Raw genomic sequence first — 24,939 nt, 5'->3', positions numbered from 1 at the left:
TTGTATGCAACTTGGCTCAACATTGCTGATGGTCCATTGTGTGTAATGTATGACTCTATCACTTAACATCTGATATAAAGTCCATAGTACTAACAGCTGCACTCAAATATATAAAACTTTTAGTAGGACACTTACCCAGTTACATTCAAAAGTAAATATGGCAAAGCGAGTCGACATAGATGTGCGGACTTCTCAGAAGACTTCAAAACGGACGCGAACCAACAAAAAACAATGCACACTAGACAAAAAGCTGCCTCATGAGCGCACAAAACATCCAATGCGTGAATCTCGGAGCTTTTCTAAGAACTGCGTTGCACTTATAAATCAGAGACAGCACATTAAAATTTATTTGCAATAATGGACAGTTAGCTCTCTGTAGAGGAAAAATTTTGTACACTGTCTGGTTCAACATCGAGATGTCAACATGAAACGTTCTTCTTACCGTCAACGAGGAGTGAGTATCAAACTTTAATATGACTTCATCTAATACTTTAAGAAACATTGAAATTTTTTCCTTGAGACAATTTGTAGCTCTTTTGTTAAAATCTAAAGTTATATTTTATGTTTGCTGCAAAAGTTAGTGTTATGCTTCAATTATTTGAAATAGGGAAAAAGTAATAAATGATTTGGTTTTGGTGAACTTAAGTTTTAATTTATGTCTTGTTTGCTTTTAAGTTATTACAAGAGTAAAAATTGTTATAGCTATTTTAGGTTCGCTACATTTATTGTTTGATAGACGACAAAAAATGTGGGAGAGTTGTCTGCAAAAAGTTTTTCTTGGCATATCTTGGTTATGCTGAGATTTCAAGCATTGTAGTGGTTGCAAAGTGATCAAAGGCTGTTATGGCTATGACACAAATTGCTTTCATCAAAAAATAAATGAGAACATATTATATTTTAACCCAGTAATATCTTATTACCGTAGAGAGCACATTCCTAAAAGAGTTTACCAACCCAATGAACTGTCAATTAAAGATATGTGCAATAATTTGAGGAAAAAAATTCTGAAATAAGAGCTGTATGAGAGACAATGAATGATTTGTAGCCGGCATCAGAAAAAATTAACAAATATATTTTCAGTTTTCTTTCTGTCACATTTTGTGTTTCTTATTTTAGGGCATTCAATGTTTTTCAACTGATTGCTTTGTTCTGTTTCTGTAATAAACTATCTAAATAGACTTGTTACAATTATTGGGTTTCACAAGTAAATTGGTAATATAATGTATAATAGTAGTAAAGTTATGCATTACCCACAATGGACCATCAACATTGTTGACCCAAGTTGCAAACAAAACCTATTAGCAGCTGATAACACATTTTACCAGCAAGTTACACTGCTGTTGCTAACATTCAGTGTGATAGTAAAATAGGTTAACAAAAGATTACTGGAGATTAACAAAATGGGATTTTCAGAAATTTTCATACCAGTTAGGTTACCGGTTTAGAAATACACAAACAAAATTTCAAAGCTGTACAATGAAAATCTTGCAGTGGCAGGCATGAAATACGAAATTATGAGAGATAACACGTTTTACAAACAATGGGCAGAATTAACGTGCTTGCTCGAGTAAGCCTCAAAACTCATCTCACAAAAAATCTGAATCACTGCAAGTCCGTGGTATTTTTTAATTTCTGTAGGTTTAATAAATTGACTTTTGGCATATTATCAGCAAAAATGGAATTAGAGCGACTATTTATTGGCACCATAGACCAATTGACTCAATTATCTTTTTTTTAATAAGCTAAACGACTTTAGTGAAAATGCACCCACTCTTCCCTTTATTATTCCTAACTCTATGAATATTACTGTGAAGATAAAAAATTCTATATGTTATTTGATGTGTGTCAAATAAAAGAGGTCAACACAATCTGATATCGTTATTCTCGCGTGTTTCCACAAGACTTTCACATTTTCATTCTGCATGTTTTATTGGTCAGTAATATTACTGTGCACTAGCATAATATAGCTCTACGGTTTGCGGGCACTCTGCCAATGAAGTTGTTCAAGCCAGTTTTATTGCAGTTCAATTAAATGGAATTTGCTTATTCTTACACAGACTATTCATCAATAAATGCACGCTTATTTTTATCCTTTCATTTTTAGTATTGCGTTCTTACAACTTTTTAGTAACTTGAATTTATTGGACGCTCCTTTTGTCTTTAAAAACAAATGACATAAACTGAACATTTATTTCCTGTAAACCTACTTGGTTAAAGTTACAATATTTTGGTATTACCTATATTTTTATTTTCAAAATTGTTATCCTTTTATTGCTAGGTAGTGTATGTGTTTAGAAACTTTTTATATATTATCATTTTAAACCTTTTTGCTACCATATTTATCAGAAGAGTTATGCACAAAAATTTCAATAATTTTATTATGATATTACTTACTGTTAGTACGTCAAATATACAGGTAAGTATGAAATAGGATACGAACTAGGTTACCATATAGGAATATGATACTAAATGATACTAATATAATTAGCTAATATAATATCTACTTAATCTACTGAGACTTTGAGCTAAAACTCAAAAGTATTTAGTGATATACCAGAATGCAGAAGATGATACAGAACATTTAATGATTGACAACTGATTGACAATTGATGCTACCACGACTTCTACTCTGATTCCTTATTATTTCAATCTTAGGCCGTTGTTTTGCTTTGCTAAGCTCATCACTTGCTTCATGTTTTTTACTGGCGTCTTGGGAAGACCTGATGTTTGGGTGACTCAGCTTGGGAAATGGTCAAACACTCTCAGGGGTGACGCCATAAATAGCTGCTGCGAGATGATTGGTAGTGAACATTGTAGTTGAACAGTACTATTATTTTCATTTGTGTTGCAGCTTTAATCTTATATACCTTAGCTGATGCAAAGGAAAAAGGCAACTGTCAAGTTTTTGCTATAGTCAAACAATAGCTCATACAAGCATACATAACCAAATATTCGCTGAGCTTCTGCTACTTCAGTAAATTTTTAAAGCCGCCTGATACCGTAAGTCTTTTTTTGTGCACTTTAGACGGCACAGGTATATAAATAAGCACAATATATGCATAAGCTTTCTTGCTGCCGCTCTTAGGTGGAAGTTGTTGTTAGTCATTAATTAAACAGCATATCGTCACTTTACTGTAGAAATCTTACAACATCTACTATTTTAATTTTTATTTTGGTAGGTTCGAACCATATTATCTTCTAAAACCATAAAAATACCAGATGATCACATTATTAGTAAAATGGTGGTGCACAAGAAGAATTGAGTGGTGAGCCTGTATTCACACATTTGATGAAGCAGCAAAATAAAGGAAGCAGTATTTGTTATGAGCAGAAAACGCAAATGATGGAGAAATCATTCTGCTAGATGACAAAACAATATTAGAACTAAACTCCTTCAATTAGGAAGGTGCCCTATAAGGGCAGCGAACAACAAATACAACATATCATTACACAACAAATACAACAGATAATGACATTTCAGCAAACGTATGTACAAAAGCTAGGAATACAAAGCAAGGAAGCATTTGCAGAAACTAAATAAAATGCAATTTGTAAATAAATTTATTCTGCATGGTAGGGATCAAAATATGACTTGCACAAAAATATTCCACAAGAAACTCTGCTGCCAGTATCTCCAGCTTGCTTTTGCTCATCACCGATGTATACAGACAACTTGGGCACAGAGCCAGAGACAGCATCGGAGAGCAAATAACTTTATTCCAAATCTAGAACTGTTAGATGGAATATGCTGCCTGAAGTTGAGCCGTCCTTTTTTATGCCAGCAAGCTCTCATATATAGATATAAATTTACCAGGCAGCAAAACAGATTATAACCAGTTGCATATCATGGCAAAAACATTTTCTAACTTGAACAATTTTTTGCCTGCAGGGTCTTCAAAATTGTCAGTAAAATGTAACCTTGCTTCTATTTTCCTTTATTTTTCTAATTTTATGAAAAAATCAGCGTAGATAACGAAGGATTGTGGACCAGTAAAACAACAGAGAAGGTTTTTTGAGAATACCTATATGCAAAACTAAACCAATAACTCACCATTTAAATTTATCATCAACAGGCTCCGCAGCATCGCAATGTTTTTCTTTTGAAGGCCATATTTATTCGTTTCGTTAAATATTACATTTATAATCGCCCATGTTATAAAAAGCTTTAAATTATAAAAGAAAACCCTTACATGTTTAACAATTCGAACTTGTACTCTTTTCAAGCTGCCATCAAAATGTAAATATTTTGGCTTTAAATCAGCTCCACTTTGATATCCGTCATTATTCCCTGTTTCAACGCCGGCCGTTTCAATCCCACTTTCGCAATCCAATTCACAATGTCGATTTTCTTCTTCACTTCAATATTCTTCCCTAGATTAGTCTGACCTGAAACCCTCGTCTTCACTTCCAAACCAGTCAATGTCTTCCTCTAGACAATCTTTTTAACAGAGCTCAAATAATCACATCTGTCATTGTTGATCAGCTTTCCATAAAGAGAGATCAAATCTTCACAACGTGTTCTTTTTGCACGTGCGCATAAGATATTATTTTTAGCCTCAAAACAGTAGTAAAAAAACTATTGAAATTGGTCAATTTATTAATTTTAACGCTGTTTTTAAAATAAAAAAACGTTTTAAAAAAATATCTATCAAAAACATTAAAATGTCGGAATTTTTGGTTTAGCTACGCTGAGACATTGCTCGTAAACCGACAGAGTTTGGTTTTGGATCGCAAAGGTTTTACTACCGCGCGCGAATCAGAAAACAGGTGATTACATAATTTGAAGATGCTATAGCCAATTCAGGTTTAGATTTTTGTGATAATGCAAACTATTAAAATTGCCGCAGTGACTCTAATAGTGGTGAAGGTAATAGTTTTGTGAGAATAAAGAACATTGTTGAGGATCGTATTAGATTTGTAGCAATCACTTCACATAGCTTTATCATCGCACAAAATATAGATGCATTGTTTTTTTGCATATCAGCGTTCGTTAAAATTTTGGCAACATAAATTATGTTACAAAAATGTTCTAGATACAGTTTTAAATGGAGAAAATTTTGTATTTATATCACGAAGCAATATCGGCAATTTTTGGTAACTTGGCTGGCACTAGGCCGAATGCTAATTTCATATATGGTTGGCAGCGAAAGGGTTAATTACTAAAATTAGGTGATGACATACTTAATGACCTATAGCCTATAATAGTGGAAGAAGGATTACGAACTGATGCTCAGGTAAAAGAGAAAAGCTTAGGTTTTTTATCCGCCAACAGAAATTCTTCAGGTAAAAATACTAATGCAGGATGTTGTAAATAAAAGTTCATATAAGCCTAAGACAGAGCATCATCTAAATTCTGAGTACAAAAAGTCTTTTTTGTTTCTCAATACAGTGCTAACTTTACCAGTTAAAATATTCTTCAAATAACAGTATAGTATACAAAATGTAGATAACCAAAGATTTCATGTTACATGTGCTGCAATATGTGCATGCTAGTTGTGTAAAAGGAGGTCGAAGGGTTAAACACACTAGGCAATATTTAGAGCAATTTCGTGATGCGTAGCGCTAATCTGCGCTAGAATTCATTCCGCGAGCTCATACAGAGCGGCAACGCTAGACATTCTCTACACAACTTTCTCGCCTGTGAGGTGAAATTTGATTGGTTGTTGTTCTTCCCCAATGATGCTTCGATTTTCTCGTACCATATTTTTTCCGTTGTTAACGACTGTCCGAGGTCCGACTGTCCGAGCACACGCAAAATGAACCTTGAAATTTGTATCGAGTTGATAAAAGAAAACCCTGTGTTATATGATACCACACACAAAAGCTACAAAGATTCACACATGAAAAATAATATTTGAGAAGCAATTGTGGTTAAAGTTGGTCATATTGAGAATGGTAGGTAATTATTGTTTAGTGTGAAAACGGTTCCGTTGTACTTAACTATACTAACTAAGTTGGTTACATGACTATTGTGGGGTGAATTTAATCAAATATTTTAACCTTTTAGCAGGGGAAACAACCAACATGTTGTTTACCGGTTGCGTGGGGAAATGAAATTTATGTCGATTTTGTTAGACATTTACAAAGCTGTTGCCTAGTAACAATAAACAAATGATATGAACACTAGTAAGTTTTAAATATCATCAACAAAATATCGGTCGATGATTTACGATATGAAACGATTATCTGAGAGGCGTTGCAAACAAATTGCGCCTCCTTGGAAAAAAATAAAAGTTGGAAAAACCAGTCAACATCGGCTGACTTGCGAAATGGTAAAATAAAAGATTATTTGATCCTGCAATTGTTAGTGATTTTTTGTCTGATCAGAATAAAATAATTCAAATGATAGAAGTGATGTAAACTTTTTGGACTTTTAATATACTTGGAATATACAAAGAAACTGATCGTTATGGTGGCCCGCACGGCTACGTTATAGTGTTGGACTCTACCGAAAAAAATGCTTCCAAGCATTTCATACAGAGACAATTGCACATGGTTGTATTTTTTTAGTAGTAGATCTGTGAATGAATGTTTACGTACAAAAAATTTTGTTTATAGAAATAAATTTAAGAATTGAGCTACATGTATGCATGTTTATCAAATATCGATTTTATTCAAATTTCGAAGATAAATTGCACGAGTTTCAACTGTTTTTAGGAAGGGCTTACATTTAGTCAAAGCGTTAAAGGAGCTTTCTTAAACTGGGTGTAACTAGTAATTATTAGTTTTAGTAACAAAAACCAAGCAGCAATGGAAGCCGCTGCGAGATCAGTTTAGAAAATTCGTACTTGAAAAGAATAGAGCACAGCTGCTTGGCGCTGCTGCTTGCCCAGATACAAAGTGGAAATGGTTTCGATTTATGAAATGGACACACATTTGAAGTTAGTATAGACTTTTATTATAGACTTATAATCTGATTGCTAATATAAAAGTAGTATAGTGAGAGCAGATCTACACACCTATGCACTTAAAGTTGGATTTTGGGTACATTTTAGCCCGAGAACCTCGGAGAATGGTGTTGTCTGATGGAAAGTTTGGGGGGGTAGGTGTGTGAGTGTTGGGAGCTAAGGTTATGAAGTTTGAGAGGAATTGTGGGAAGGATGCGGTGCTGGTCGAGAGGAATTGTGGGAAGGATGAGGTGAAGAGGGCGATGGTTTCGGGTTTCGATGCGATGGGTTTGGGGTTCGGGTGTCGACGAGTTGAGCGATCGATCGTCGAATGGTTGGGGTTGGGTTGGCGACCGGTGGGGTGAACGGTGTTATGTCGTTTCGGTTGAATGAACGCTGATGTTGGACGAGTTCGGGCGTGTCTATTCGTGGAATCGGTTAAGTCTCCCTTCGTTATAAAACTCTTTAAAGATGAGTAATAAAAAAGGGGAAAGTCGAATGAATTATTCATTATGAAAAATTTCTTTTGAGAAGACATGAAGAGTCTTTATAGAAAACTAGATGATATAATTCAAATTTCTCCAATACTATTTATTAGTTTTGGATTTTTTCCGGTTAACGGTGAATTTTTACGAAATTTAATTCAATTTGAACATAACCCCTCGGATTGTACTTATGGTATAGCTAGTTATGAAATTATTCAAAGGTTGGGAATTACTGAACGACTTGTTCAATGGGCTAATCCATCTTCACGATCAGCGAGATATTGTGTAGGCAACTCAGCTCGTTCAAACTTTTGTGGATGGAGATCAATGCCTATTAAGTTTGTTTGTTATCATCCACAATTCGAAGAAAATAATAGTAGATTTACAGCTCCAATTAATTCTTCCACTACTCGATCTACCATCAGAACTACACATACATCCAGAATTCCTACCACCACCACAACTACACTCGCTAGTACAATTCCTACTACCACCACAACTACACTCGCTACCATCATTCTAGCAAGTGGAATCACAACTCTTCCATCATCTGAAAATCTTAAGGAAAATATAACTAATACCCCTCCAAGTAATAAAGAAAGAGGCTATGGAAATGAAAGTTTTTCTGTAGACAAATTACAGGATGTCGAAATTTTTTATCATAATCACATGCTGCTGCTAAAGTTGTAATCTAATTTTCATGCTTTCCTAAATTTTTATTCCACAATGAAAATGATATGTGAATATTGTATTGATTTTATTTTAATAATAGTATCTTAAAATATACAATAAAATATAAATTCTCCATCTTTGAAGATGAAGATTTTATTTCTAAAGGTTCTATTGATTTGCATATATATTCATTCAAAAAAAAAAAAAATCTTTTTTATAAATACTAATTGTCAGTTTTCTGTGGAGATGAAGAGCTTGTCACTTCAGAATATTGTAATTCTTTCTTATCGAGAAAGAAGTATGTGCTGCTTGACTCGCTTTTCTCATCATCTTCTTTTTGTTTTGCATCATCACTGTTTAAATATATAAAACATTGAGGAATGAGAAAGGATGAAATAAATGGATAACTATATATCTTTGGTTTTAAAATTCTCAAAATCTACTTACCAAAATATACATTGAGCTAAGCCATCGTATACGTCTTGTCCACATGTGCAGGAAGGTAATCTGTCTATAGGATAATCCAATGGTAAATCCAATTGCAACTCCGTTTCACTATTTTGAGAGTTTGTTTCTTTCGAGATGTTTTTTTCATCACTTTCCTCACCATCTTCTTGATACCTGTTTAATTTTTAAAAAATCCATTGAAAATTGAGAAAAGATGATGTATATAAAATGAATAATTATATATTCATATAAAACTTTAGAATTTAAAATTTCAAAATGTACTTACCAATGTACACATTGTGCTAATCCATCATATACATGTCCACATGTACAGGAAAGTAGTCCGTGTGTACAATATTCCCATGGTGTAGCCCAAATTTGAACACAACTATCTGTACATTTCCCTTCTGACATTTTACCCTTCTCAGAATTCTGTTAGCTTATGAAGAGTGTTATGATAATAATGATTTGTTCTCGATTGCTTTTATAAAGTTGAGCATCTGTAAAACGCTTGAGTGAGTTTAATGAAAATTTATAAATAGATTACAAAACATTTCTCTATGCTTACAATTTCGCGAAAATGAATTTCGCGAAATTACACATATATATTATATAGTCAACTTTCGCGAAATTGGATTTCGCGAAATTTCACATTATATATATTATATAGTCAACTTTCGCGAAATTGAATTTCGCGAAATTGGATTTCGCGAAATTTCACATCATATATATTATATAGTCAACTTTCGCGAAATTGAATTTCGCGAAAGTGAATTTCGCGATATTGGATTTCGCGAAATTTCACATCATATATATTATATAGTCAACTTTCGTGAAATTGAATTTCGCGAAAGTGAATTTCGCGAAATTGGATTTCGCGAAATTTCACATCATATATATTATATAGTCAACTTTCGCGAAATTGAATTTCGCGAAAGTGAATTTCGCGAAATTGGATTTCGCGAAATTTCACATCATATATATTATATAGTCAACTTTCGCGAAATTGAATTTCGCGAAAAGTGAATTTCGCGAAATTGGATTTCGCGAAATTTCACATCATATATTATATAGTCAACTTTCGCGAAATTGGATTTCGCGAAATTTCACATCATATATATTATATAGTCAACTTTCGCGAAATTCAATTTCGCGAAAATCTGTTTGCTATTTTCGCCTCATTAATTCCTTTGGACACACCCATCATTCTTCAATTCACTATATAAGCATTGCATGATCTGATGGAATATTCTGCCTCATTAACCATCTCTTGATGCCTACTTATATTTGAGAATTTGGGTCGATCGAGCGTTGATACCATAAGGCTTGTATGCTTCAGCTAGAATTCTGTTAGTCAGCTACTCGCGATTAAGTTCGTTGAGTGTCGCTGTTTTCAGGGGCTGTTGTGTGGACAAGCGCCTTGGCATTCGACCTGATTGTTTTCCTAGGTTTACCTATGGAATTCTCTTGTTTGGTTTGGCTTAACCATTCCATAACAGCCTCTCGACCAGTAAATAGATGACGATGATGAACTAGTAAAGAGGCATACATGGATTAATATGTGGATTATTTTGAGGATAACTCCAACTCAGCGTGAGTATATCAATATATAAAACTTATATCAAAAAAGTAAATAACATTCGGTTGTATTTTTTACCAAGTTTATTTCGATATAAAGTATATATGTATATTCAATTGTAAAATATAGAAAAAAAATTTTATGTCAGTTCTTCTAGTAATTTAACAATTTGGAAAGTTCCTTGAATATGTACATTGTCAATACCTTCATTTTCTTCGTTATTAAGACTTTTACTAATTTTTCCATTCCAATCATATCTATCTAGTATAGTTTTTCGAACTACATGATCTCGTGTATCTTTTTCAGAAATTTTTAGCATAACTGTTAGAAAATCTTCTATTGAACATCCTCTGCTCCAAAATATTGCAAAGAGAAGACAGTAATCTCCACATGTTGTTGAAAGAAAACCTTGGAATAGAACATCATTCCATTTAATTAACTTTATTCCAGAAAGTTTTAAGATTTGAGCGACATCTGGATATGTTGAAGGATCTCGTCCTGTTGAATCGAAATAATTAATTTCGGATTTTGTTCGAATAACTCCTATCCAGTGTTCTCCTGGTTGATAAGAATAGTGTGTGTTAAAAATATATATTCCTTCATTCGATAAAAATTGTTCTATAAATTCATTTCTTGCACAGACAGCAAAAAAATGATTATTAGTCATGTGATCTTGGGAAAGAACATCGAAAATATTTGCTGTATTCATCCTTAGAATATGCTTCCACCACTGAGTCGAACACTAAAGTCAGAAGCGATTTCCATCATTCCATCTTTTTGTATATATGTATTAAGATAGACATTTTCTGGTGTTGCAACCCGAAAACCGATATCGATTGTTAGTGAAACATGTCTCATTAAATGAAATCCTTCGAATGAGAGATCTCCTGTCAAATCGAAAGCGTATATTGCAAGTCCAGTTTCATATTCACTCAGTCCAATTCCACTTCCTTCAGAAGAAAGATCTTTTCCCATTGCATTTAGAAGTTGTACATATGGTCGAGTATACATTCTATTTACAAAATTTGGAGTATATCGTTTTCCAAAAGGTAGTCCATCAATTTGTAGTTCTACATGACTCACATCGTAATGACCAAATTTGAAAGGATTACGATTGTATGATCCATTTTCTCCATCGTGTGATGAAAGTGAAACAAGTATTAAATTTGGTCTAAGTGTGTTATCAGCAATTTTTATTTGAGTATGGGTTAATCCAGTATTCACATTATAAGATCTGGTGTATACCCGAGAAAGAGGATACTTTGCATTAACACCATTAAGTAGTTTTTCGTTATGTAAAAGCTGAATTGTTTGGTTGATTTTTAATTTTCGAAGATGAAGTACACATTTCGTCAACTTTACTTTTCCCCCTCCTCCAGGAGTAGCTGTTGCTGCCATCAAACAATAACTTGGTTTACTTCGGTCTAGTTCTAATTTACAATTCAATCCTGGAATGAGATATCTTTCCTGTTGAAAAATGCTAAGATGGAGTCGTCCAAAAAACTCAAATGAGTTTGAACCTCTAATAAGATTCTTTCTTGCTGTAGTCGCACTATTATCGAATTCCGCACCATCTTTTGCAAGATTATCATCTTGAAACCATCCTTCTGCTTTTAATTGGTATTGTTTTGCTTCTCTGCTATTATTGAGAAGGGTTTCTATGAACGATCTCATAGGATAATCACTTGAATGTTCAACAACAGATCCATTAATTTTGAATGTTGCTGTTTTGATTAGCGAATGAAAAAACGCATCCCCTGGTACAACATTTACATTAGCAGCAGTATTGTCTAAATTGGAACCATCGTCCTTGACTACTTTTCCTTCGATTTGCAAATATGAATTACTTAAATCGATATAGTGATCTACATCTCCAGGTATTTCAATTTCAATTGGCCCATATTCACTGAGACGTGACGGAGCTAATTCACTATAATATCCGCGCTCCACCGAACTATGTGTGCCTGGAACATCAAATATACCCAAACTTTCGTTTATCGTAAAAGGAGAACCCGATATTTTTAAACCTGTTGAACCAATCTCTCCAGAACTCATCTTTCACTATTGATGTATGTCAATGAAATGAACTAAAAAATATTGAGATAATAATATATAAAGCATTTTCAAATTTTAAAAAATATTTGGAGTGGCTTTTCTCCGTCGCTTTGCAGGTTTGCTACGGTTATTTAATTTTCTTTTTCCAGGTTTTCTAACTCTTGGAATTACTACTTCATCTGTTTCTTCTTCTTCTTCTTTTGGTCTCTCTACCATGTTATTAAGATAATTGGATGCAGCATCTAACCCTTTTTTCCCTAATGAGATAGCCGTTTTTTTTGCTAGAGGCGCAACAGCTTTTGCTAATTTTTTAAATATTCCTGATAGTCGTCCATTTCCCATCACTCTCTTTCCTTTATATGGTGTCAATCCGCCATTTCCTGATTGATTAGACGTGTAATATTGAATGTAAAAGTTTTTTGAGTCTTCTGGAGTATATGGAATTAATATGGAATTCATTGTTTCTTTCTGAAATGAACCGTTAGTATAACCTTCCCTCCATCAAATGGTACTTTTTCTCCATCATCACTTGTTATAAGGGTCTCTATCACATCAGTAGAAATTTTATCCACTTCAACGTAATGCGCTTGACTGAATTCTGTATAAACTCGAGAGAACTTCTTTCCACTTACTGGGACAACTCGTAGCAATCGTACATTTGCATCTCCAACGAGTCTGTTACTTACAATTGATGAATATACGTATAATGATGTAAATCCATAGTTGATATCCGGAGATGTGATGTTTCCGTGTTTTCCCACATTATAAGTTATCTTCGGATCTAATCCTAAGATATTTGCGAAATCTTGTGAAAACGAAACCTGAACACTCGAATCTCTTACATACAACATAGATTTGTTGGATATTTTGTCGTATTCGAATTCTATAGTTGGATGGAGATTGAAGGGTTTTAGAACATCATGAGTTCGTTGAATTACTTCATCTATATCTTCGTATCTTCCATTTCCAATTTTTATGTCGAAACGACGAAATCTCCCATTAAGTTCCGCTTTTGTGATGCTTATTATTCCTTCTACTACATTTGGCCAATTATTTAAAAACGATATATCTTTTAGAGCAACTTCCCATTGTCCTTCTGTAAAATCTACATATCTGGCTAGTCTAACTGTAAAGTTTGAATTAGTATTTTTAGGAAAGTCACTAAAACTAGCATCAGAAGGAAGAGTTACGAACTCCGACATTTTCAATTCTTTCAATGAAGTTCAATTCCTTATCATCCTCTTTTATTTAACAAAATCTCTTTCATTGACCCAGCTATTGAATGAATCAGGATATCCCATCCATTTAACGAGTATTTCCTTTGTTCTTCCTCGTTTCCGAGATTTGAGAATTTTCTCAATTCGAAAAAATGCGGGTTTTTTTACTTTCTGTAGTTCATCTTCATAAAAAGTTCCATCAACCGGTTCGTTTGCTAAATCACGTAATTTATAGATAATCGGTCTTTCAAAATCAAGCACTTCTGTAATTTGAAAAACTTCAACTGTCCAATTTATTGTGAAACCTCTTTCGAAAACTGTTCTAGCTTTACTAATACGAACGTAATCATCAATATTGAATTTGGGAGTACTGTCAGAACTATATTCTCCATTTTCATAAATCCTATTCCAGATTCTTTCTTGATTTTCATAATTTACATCATTCGGTTTTATTCCTAATGTTGTGTGAATAGTATTGTTATATGCTTTTACCATTTGTGGTAAAACATCAATATATCTACGATCATCCGAATATGTCATGAATCTATACATCTTCACCCGTAATGTTTTGTTGAATCGTTCTATGATGGAAGCTTTAATTGTCTCATTCTCAGATGTAAACCATTTTACTTTATTTTCTTTCAAAACTTTTTTGACATCTCGATTATTAAACTCTTTTCCTTTGTCTGTTTGAAAAACTCTATAATTAGTTCCATCCAATACTTTTTTTAAGGCTTTTGCTACCAATATACCTGATTTGTTAACAAGAGGCTCTACCCATGCTTTTCTTGAAAAAACATCAATCATTGTAAGTAAAAATGTAATTTCATCATTTTCAGCTCGATGAGATCTAACATCCATTAAATCAGCCTGTAATTGTTCACCAACTCCTGCAACAATTGTAGGTCTTCTTCTAAATTTCGTTTTTATTTGTTTGTGTAACGTATAAGCATCTTCACCACTTAACCAATCTCTAACTTCTTGTTCGCTTTCTTTTCTCCGAAGTGCTTCATTCAGTTTTCGTGCTCCACCTAATGAAGATGGTAGATCCGGGGTATAATAGAATTCATTTAGTAAGTCGTCCATTTTCCTCTTGTTCCTACATAAGGTTTTCGTGAAGACGATCTATTCGAATTGGATTTTGATTTATTTGATAAATTCGAGTTCGACTCCTTGATAATTTTTTCAAATAAGTTATATTGTTTCTCAAATGAACTTGGAGAAAAGGGAGAAGATACAATTGAACTATCTTTAACTCGAATCTTTCTTTCAAGAAGATTTCGTAAGTTCTCAGGTTTAATCTCTCCTGTAGATCCTGTTATTTTCCCGGTTAAAGAATCATAATTTCCAGACTTTTTCAATTTTTCCAGAAGATTTTTCGCTTTAGTTCGATCCTGAATCGAACCGAAGTCTTCAACTATTGAAGAAATGGAATAAGATCTAGAAGAATTTGACGATGGTTCTTCTTCGTTTAACTTCGGTGGTAATAATGTGTCTTCTTTTTTTGGCGATTCTTTTAAAACTGTAGAGTCTTGAGACGAATTATCTTCGGGTAATTCAGGTGTATCTTTCTTTAGAGTTTCTTTTGAATTTTGTGGAGCTGAAGGTGTTTGTGACATCATTGAAATCGGATTTCGAATAGTCGGAGACTGTTGAATTGGATAACTCCGAATTGAATTCATTTCATCTAAAAATTTTTGAAGTTCAGCTGCATACAAATTAACTTTGTTATAGTCTGAAATAGTGTTATCGTTATTAATTTGACGCATCCTATCTCTGGTCTTCTTAACCTTACTTACTCTTGGATTTTCTAATGGATTGAAACGAAGTGACGAACTATAGCCATCATTGATAATTTTTGAATCCTGTTGACTTTTAAATTGGTTCCTTTTGTACTCGTCCTCAGAAACCAAAAAAAAATTTTTTGTATACTTAGGAAAGCTCATCTTCCTGCTGAATGATTAATACAAGTTGAGGGATGGCTTTATAATCCGTTTCAATAATCCTTTTCCGTTTTGCAAAATCTTTCATTTATATTTAAGAGGTTTGTTTTCATCGATAATATTCATCAACTCCTTTTTATGTTGACTCAGAGAATGGTATTGATTTTTTGTTAAAGGTACATTCCCATATATAATATTTTTAACAATTTCAAGTAATGTTCTAATTACTTCTTCTTTCATATGAGGTAAAGCAGAACTTGCAAGTTCACCGGTAAGACTGTTCAGTATTTGCAGAATTACTCTGTTTTTTTTCATTCTCTTAGAAAGTGGAGAATTATTCATGATAACTTAATTATTTTCTTCTTCGTGTTTTAAACAATCCTCCGAGCAATGGTTCAACTAATCCTGGGAGTATAGCACCCGCGATCGGACCTAGTAAAGCCGATAAAAACCCTCCTTTTTGCAAAAGTTGTTTCTTTTCCAAATTCGATGTTTTAGGACTAATCAGTCGAGCGATGTTTTTACTTTGTCGACTCAAAGCTTTATACTGAGCATCAGTTAGTCGTTCTTTTCTTTTAATGAGTAATTTCACACAATCAATAATTGCTAAAATTAAATCCGTTTTAGCATTTTTAATAATCGATTGTTGAGAAGAAATAGAATCTCCAACTAGAGATAATAAAGTTAGTAAATTTCGTTGAATTCTTTTTGTTTCAGCCATATCTATGTGATAATTTTAGTGATGTTATAGTAATCACTCAGAGGAAGATACAGAAGTGGTATGGTGAATATTTAAAGAGAACTTGGAATATATACTTGTTTTATTTAATTATGGAATACAAATCAAAATCGTTTGCTTACTTAGGCTTATAAATAATCATAGGCGTAGAGTCAACAGGAGGGAAATTTCCCATAATTCTCATTGTATCATCGGTTTCTTGTCGGAGGTCCAGTCTCATGAAGGAATATGGTGAAGATGTTGCATCTCGGTAGGATTCCTGAAAATATTTAACTTGTCCAGGAAAAACTTGTTTTCCTAAAAATGTGATTGATGTAGAATCCCTGGGGTTTTTTCCTATAAAAAAATAGTGACTATTCAGCGAAATTGTTCTAAGTTTACCAAAGAATAAGTTTTGTGTAATAGTAAAAATACTAATATTTAGATGGTGACTTTCTCGAGTATACAAATTGTTAGCTATCTTGATATTTGATGATAATTCCTCCATTAGATCATCAATGATCATCCATCTATTTTCTCCATCTTTGGGAAAAGTACTCGGATCTTTCAATCCTTCATGAAATTCCACTCCTTTCATATCCTCAAAAGCTTCCTGCCATATTCCATAGCAATATATAATTTCGATTGAAGGAGGAGTAGATATTAATTGAGATTGTTCAATCAACCGTTTAACGAGTTGAGTTTTTCCTGATCCTGTTGGTCCTGTTATCATAGATGTGAAAGGAGAATGTAACCTCACATCAATTGATTGTAGTCCGTCTTTCTCCATGTTTTGATAATTACTAACATTTGAAGTTTTCATTTAAACTAATTATAATGATGAGGAGATGTTTCAAAAATCATACTTTCATTATTCACAAGATTTTGAAAAAATACTTCTACATAGTTCACAGTAGCATTCATCTTTTCTCCTGTAATCCAAATAAAAAAATATTCAATCAAAGATGAAGCTACAGTTATTGCAAGTAATATTAAAACCACTCCAAAAAATTGAAGCAAACTTTGTCGAAGCGGTTTTGATGTAGATTTAGTGATGTTATCAAAATGATTATGTAATAATACAGCCTCTTCAACTAATCCATCTGTTTCATCTTTTTCTTCTTCACAAGAATTGTAAACTTTAGAATTATCCTTATGAATAGTTTCCATAATTTTATATTCCTTCTAGTTGAACTTCTCAATGATATAATGTTCATATATATAAAACTCTTAACTTATAAATAGTGAATGGACAGTTAATCGATTCCACGAATAGACACGCCCGAACTCGTCCAACATCAGCGTTCATTCAACCGAAACGACATAACACCGTTCACCCCACCGGTCGCCAACCCAACCCCAACCATTCGACGATCGATCGCTCAACTCGTCGACACCCGAACCCCAAACCCATCGCATCGAAACCCGAAACCATCGCCCTCTTCACCTCATCCTTCCCACAATTCCTCTCGACCAGCACCGCATCCTTCCCACAATTCCTCTCAAACTTCATAACCTTAGCTCCCAACACTCACACACCTACCCCCCCAAACTTTCCATCAGACAACACCATTCTCCGAGGTTCTCGGGCTAAAATGTACCCAAAATCCAACTTTAAGTGCATAGGTGTGTAGATCTGCTCTCACTATACTACTTATAAACTACAGTTACATATCTGAACCATTGCCTATAAGGGGTGGAGGCAATTTTGATCTGCGGCAGCTGTTGTCAGTCTCACATGCACGATCAGTAATTGCTATAAATAATTATGTGCTTGCCAATAGAGACACATACATGTACATAAATTAACACACAAAAATTTAATAAAATAAGCTTTGTCATTTTAGCACTACGAGCACCATCAATAAATTAGAGGAGGTGGCTGCGGTGAGCATCGATGAGGAAGAATGCCCATATACAAGCATCTCCCCACTTGCATCAGCCTCCCAAGAACCCCAAGCTTCTTCTTTATACATGAGTAAGAAGAGGAAGTGTTCGGAAGTTGGCTTTGGACAAGATTTGCTGAAACGTTTTGATTCCATGAATCAAAAAGATAGACTTGACAGTTTTGAGGCAGAAGTGGCTAGATACATTCACTCCATTAAGGGAGAGCTAGAGCAGGAACTAGTTACGAGGGAGATAAGGGATGTATTATTCAGGGCTAAGTTTCCCAGAAGTGCACGTGCTGCCCACAGTAAGGAATTGAATGGATAGCTTTATACTATGATTTCATTTTCAATACAAACATAGTCAATACATTTTGTTTGATAATATAATAATAAATATATATTCCTTGATATTATAGTAATAAATATATTTTGCCTAATAATATAATGAGTATATTTTGATTAATAATAAAATAGTGTATTTGCTTTAAAAATTGTAGTGACAATGAAATTGTACATAATATACAACAACCAATCTCATTGCGTTCTGCGTACATGGACATCTTGCCATTGCACGGCACCATGTCCAGTGAAAAAGGATTTAAAGCAATTTTGGATGTCTGTGGCATCTTGACTATAGCTGTGGTTTGTTTGTATGTGGTTAGGAGCAGGTGTTTGCATCGCCAGATACCTTCAACGATTTCTCCTCCAGTTGCTATGGAGTTTGCAAACCCTGCTTGGCTGTATGAGTTTATATTAGGCTCTTTCATAACGTTTTGGAGAACAAAGTTGCTAGAATAACTCTCTTTGCATTTTCTGGTGACAAGACTAGAGTATTGTCTCTTAATTATTTCCATCTAAAAAGTTTCAAGTGAAGCAAATCGTAAACAGAGTATAATGAAATGGTCGCATAGTACCTAATAAAATAATATTTTTGCACATGGTGCTTCAAGCAGTAAAGTAGATTGCAAATTTGTGTATTGAGAACACTAACCTCGAAGTCATTATGCCAAAAGCATTTTCAATGGTACACCGTGCCCTGCTTAGCTGAAAGCTGTAAATTTTCTTGTCATGGCTGTCTAGCACTCTCCCAAGGAATTGCCGCATTCACCATGGTTTGAGAAAGAATGCCTCCATCACCTACCATCACAAATGGTAATTGGTGAAAAGTTCCTGAAATAAATACAAAATCATCAAATAACCCCTATAATTGTACATGTCACTCTGGAAAATTCAGGGTGCCATCAAACGCCGATGAATATTAGGAGATAGTTCAGCACTTTGTGGAAATATTTAAAAGCAAGAAAATTGTGATTTGACAAAATTTTTAATAACTTGGCAAACTTGTTGGGATGTTTTATTGAGCTGGCCAGACTCCATTTCAGCGTTTTTTGAAGACTGGTCAAAAGTCCAACTATCTGAAAATCGTCCGAGAGTGCCGAAATCAACATATGAGAATCTGTACTTGGCATTGCACTCTGCCATAAGTACAACACTAAAACAATTAAAAATATATTTCCCATTTGATAAGTAATGTGTTAGTTTACAAGCAGATTGCCAAGATCCGACATTTGGTTTCAAATGGCAACATGGTTATATTTTGTAACATATTTTGCAGGTTGGTTCATCTCTTTTAAAAACAATTGCAGCTCCAACAAAAAATGTGTGGAGAGAAGGTGAGAGAAGGGGAAATAAGAAAAAACAATCCTAGAATTGTTTTACAAACATTTTGTTACCTAAAAGTCCTCTTGTAGTTAAAATACATTGAGCCACTGTTACACGGTGCTTGAATTTGGGAATGCATTCGATCTAGACTTCCCAAGCAATTGGAATTCCATGTTGCTCATATCAGTAACAGGAACATTTTTATTTAACTGACAGAAAATGAGCAATTATGTATAATATCTTACTCTTTGGCGATATCGAGCCAGGCACCCTCAGTAGATTGAGTTGCCAGATAAGTATGACGCAAACGATTCCAAATCGCATCACAAGTGATGTAAATTATTTGTCTCGCTGCGGACAGCCCTTTCTAAAAAACTTGGCTATCAATTTGATGCTGTCCCCAGTGGCTTAGTGAAGTAGAGTGTGTGTGTGAGTCGCAGTTCAGCTGATGTCGCTTGTCTCTACTGGGTGTCCGATTTGACATGCCTCCTTTAATAATTGCTAATATATGATTGAAGCATTGGGGTAAGACATGGACAACTTCTTGGTAAATGTGCTCGTGGGAGTTGGTGCGTTGATAAACTTTGAAAATACGGTTATAACCACCTTGTAACAATCTATCATGGTTAGGCATTTGGATCCAAAAACGTTTATTCCTGTTTCTTTTGGTAATTCACAGTTTATGAATGCAATACATGTATATTCCTAGTAGAATCAAAAGCAGTTGACGTCGTTGTTTTGTAAATGCCATATTTACTTGCAATTTTTAATAACTCTAGAAAAACCGGCTATAGAGAATTAATTTGGCTATTTGCGACTCCGCTCTATTTACTAATTGCTGGTGAATCACTCAAGTGTGTTTAGGCAAATGCTAGCAATATCTCTGCCCTCTTCATGACCCTCACGATAAAATCGCCTAGGGTGTTTCGACCTTAAGATAGAAATAACTCTCGTAAGCGTTGACCCCATGAATAGTCAATTACTTGCTAGTACATACATTCTACCAAAGGAAACCCACTGTTTTTTATTTAATTTTAACAGCAATACCAAAGATCAAAATTGAGCAACCATTTATTTCGGTGTTGTTTATTTGAGCGTAGGAATAGTTTATGTTAGAGAACTATGTTGTTTTTTGTATATGTAGTCAAGCAATAATCCTATAACCCAATAAAAAACGCGAAATAAAGTTTTCTTCTAGTGCAACTACATGTCTATTCTTTGCAATATTAGCTATTTGTTCAACTAAGGCGTTGATCAATGTTCAATCATTATGTAAAGAGAAAACGACGCAGCCTGTGAGGCTCTGCTTAACCCTACTTGAAAAGCATTGTCAGAGCAGTTTCATTTCACATGTACATGTATGTGCCGGTACTACTAGGAGGAGGCTTACGCTACTAAAATTTGACAGGTGAGTAAAGAGATTTGTCAATTATATCTCAAACTACAGTGGTAGTGTCTAAAGTTTATTCTCACATTTAATTAAATGGAAATACTTTTGGTGTAACCCTATTGTAGGGACATTCTATCCCACAAGTTTGACTGTAAGATATCACAGACTTGCCTTGTTCAGGTTCACATGGCAACAATCTATCAATAGAGCAGCATAGACATTTACTACCATTTCAAATAATACTTCATAGCATACTAATAGATAAATACGAAGTGAGTGTGGGCAATTAAACAGGATAATAGGGCACCATACCTTAATGAAATCAGTCTGGACAGCAGTTAAATCAGCACATCTAAAACAACAAAAATAACAAATTATAATCTACAAAGGATGAATAACGAATTGATGATTAGGCATGACTACATGTTATGACTGATATAGATCATTTACAGCGCACCAGTGTTTGACTTTAATAAACAAGCAGTAGGGAGCTGATTGTGAAGTTTTTCAGGGCAATACTAATTAACTGACTGCAGTGGTTGGGAGTCTTGAGTTGATAAGTATGACTTAAAAATTAACAAATGCTCTGGGCTGAAGAAGTATGTCTGTTATTACTAATAGCATACAGTTATACAATTGTATCAGTTATCTCATAAAACATAAACAAAATGTATGTATCCTTAAGCATTTGTATAAATAATCATCTATGTTTTGAAAGACTCATTGCCGAGTATATACAACCAAAATTTAAGTAAATTTGTTATAAAGGTATGTGAAAAACAGGAAAATCTAAAATGGAAGGTGAAACTTGTATTAGCTACATGGGGCTCTAAGCCCTTAAGTAGAAAAAATGATCACCAACATTCTTTTTTGAAGAATGGTCAAAAGTTCAACTATCTAAAGATCGTCCGGGAGTGCCAACATCAACATATGAGAATCTGTACTTGGCATCGCACATTGCCATAAGTACAACACAAAAACAATTAAAAATATATTTCCCATTTGATAAATAATGTGTTAGTTTACAAGCAGATTGCCAAGACCCGACACTTGGTTTCAAATGGCAACATGGTTATATTTTGTAGCATATTTCGCAGGTTGGCTCATCTCTTTTAAAAAAAATTGCAGCTCCAACAAAAATGTGTGGAGAGAAGGTGAGATAGGAGAAATAAGAAAAACAATCCTAGAATTGTTTTACAAACATTTTGTTACCTAAAAGTCCTCTTGTAGTTAAAATACATTGAGCCGCTGTTACACGGTGCTTGAATTTGGCAATGCATTCGATCTAGACTTCCCTAGCAATTGGGAATCCATGTTGCTCATATCTGTAACAGAAACATTTTTATTTAACTGACAGAAAATGAGCAATTATGTATAATATCTTACTCTTTGGCGATATCGAGCCAGGCACCCTCAGTAGATTGAGTTGCCAGATAAGTATGATGCAAACGATGCCAAATAGCATCACAAGTGATGTAAATTATTCCTCTCGCTGTGGACAGCCTCTTTCTAAAAAACTTGGCTATCAATTTGATGCTGTCCCCAGTGGCTTAGTGAAGTAGAGTGTGTGTGTGAGTCGCAGTTCAGCTGATGTCGCTTGTCTCTACTGGGTGTCCGATTTGACATGCCTCCTTTAATAATTGCTAATATGTGATTGAAGCATTGGGGTAAGACATGGACAGCTTCATGGTAAATGTGCTCGTGGGAGTTGGTGCGTTGATAAACTTCGAAAACACGGTTATAACCACCTTGTAACAATCTATTAAGGTTAGGCATTTGGATCCAAAAACCTTTATTCCTGTTTCTTTTGGTAATTCACAGTTTATGAATGTGATATATTCCTAATAGAATCAAAAGCAGTCGACGTCGTTGTTTTGTAAATGCCATATTTACTTGTAATTTTTAATAACTCTGGAAAAACTGGTTAAAGAAAATTAATTTGGCTATTTGCGACTCCGCTCTATTTACTAATTGCTGGTGGATCGCTCATGTGTGTTTAGGCACATGCTAGCAATATCTCTGCCCTCTTCATGACCCTCACAATAAAATTGCCTAGGGTGTTTCGACCTTAAGATAGAAATAACTCTCGTGAGCATTGACCCCATGAATAATCAACTACTTGCTAGAACATACATTCTACCAAAGGAAACCCACTGTTTTTTATTTAATTTAACAGCAATACCGAAGATCAAAATTGAGCAACTATTCATTTAGGTGTCAATTATTTGAGAGACAGAAAAGTTTATGTTAGAGAACTATGTTGTTTTTTTGTATATGTTGCCAAGAAATAATCCTGTAACCCATTAAAATGTGCAATAAAAAATTTTCTTCTAGTGCATCTACATGTTTATTCTTTGCAATATTAGCTATTTGTTCAACTAAGGCGTTGATCAATGTTCAAGCATTGTGTGAAGAGAAAACATCGAAGCCTGTGAGTCTTCGTTTAACGCTACTTGAAAAGCATTGTCAGAGCAGTTTCATTTCACATGTACATGTATGTGCCGGTACAACTAGGAGGAGGCTTACGCTACTAAAATTTGACAGGTGAGTAAAGAGATTTGTCAATTATATCTCAAACAACAGTGGTAGTGTCTAAAGTTTATTCTCACATTTAATTAAATGGAAATACTTTTGGTGTAACCCTATTGTAGGGACATTCTATCCCCACAAGTTTGACTGTAAGATATCACAGACTTGCCTTGTTCAGGTTCACGTGGCAACAATCTATCAATAGAGCACCAAAGACATTTACTACCATTTCAAATAATACTTCATAGCATAATAATAGATAAATACGAAGTGAGTGTGGGCAATTAAATAGGATAATAGGGCACCATCACTTAATGAAATCAGTCTAGACAGCGAGTTAAATCAGAACACCTAGAACAAAAATAACAAATTATAATCTACAAAGGATGAATAACGAATTGATGATTAAGCTTGACTACATGTTATGACTGATAAAGATCATTTACAGCTCACCAGTGTTGGACTTTAATAAACAACCACTAGTAAGTCCATTGGCAAGTTTTTCAGAGAAATACTAATTAACTGACTGCAGTGGTTGGGAGTCTTGAGTTGACAAGTATGACTTAAAAATTAACACATGCTCTTGGCTGTAGCAGTATGTCTGTTATTACTAATAGCATACAGTTATACAATTTTATCCGTTATCTCATAAAACATAAATAAAATGTATATATCCCTAAGCATTTGTATAAATAACCATCTATGTTTTGAAAGACTCATTGCCGAGTATATACAACAAAAATTTAAATAAATTTGTTATAAAGGTATGTGAAAAACAGGAAAATATAAAATGGAAGGTGAAACTTGTATTAGCTGCATGGGGCTCTAAGCCCTTAAGTAGAAAAAATGATCACCGATAGTGAGCAGTTAGAGTCGAGCCTGTGTTACAGTTAGTACTCAAAGTTTTTGTACCTTTTGATGTGATAACCTGCTCAACTCGTTCGCTACTGCATCAAATTCTGACCAAACAAATTTTTTGCCCAAATTAATTCAAAGAGATTTTCGAGAAACCGATACACCACAAGTATTTAGGCAATGTCTCAAGAATCAAAACTGATATCGTTTTACTGTAAAATGCATCGTTTTCAGAACAGTGTTTTATATGAGATAAATACAAAGTGGTTTATTGAATGTAACTTTCACAAACTTTTTGATGTTTTCTTTTTGAACGCTTTGCGTTGAATGAACACAGGCTGTTTCTAGTTGCTATGAGGATAACGATCTGGTTTTCTTGATTTGAGAAATAATTAGAAATGAAATTTTCCAGTCAAACTCTCTTCTATTGTTTGCACATTTTTGGCAACAATGTTTTTTGTTAGAGACAAAGTGTGATCGGTCTAGCTCAGGGGTCGGCAACCTTTTCCACTAAAAGAGCCATTTGGACCCATTTTCCGAAAAAGAAACGTAGTGGGAGCCACAAACCTTTGATAATTCTAATTAAAAAAATGCTACATGTAACCTTTTTG

Source organism: Watersipora subatra, chromosome 6 (assembly GCF_963576615.1).
Source record: "Watersipora subatra chromosome 6, tzWatSuba1.1, whole genome shotgun sequence".
Taxonomy (NCBI): domain Eukaryota; kingdom Metazoa; phylum Bryozoa; class Gymnolaemata; order Cheilostomatida; family Watersiporidae; genus Watersipora; species Watersipora subatra.
Note: the sequence above shows the minus strand (reverse complement) of the source record.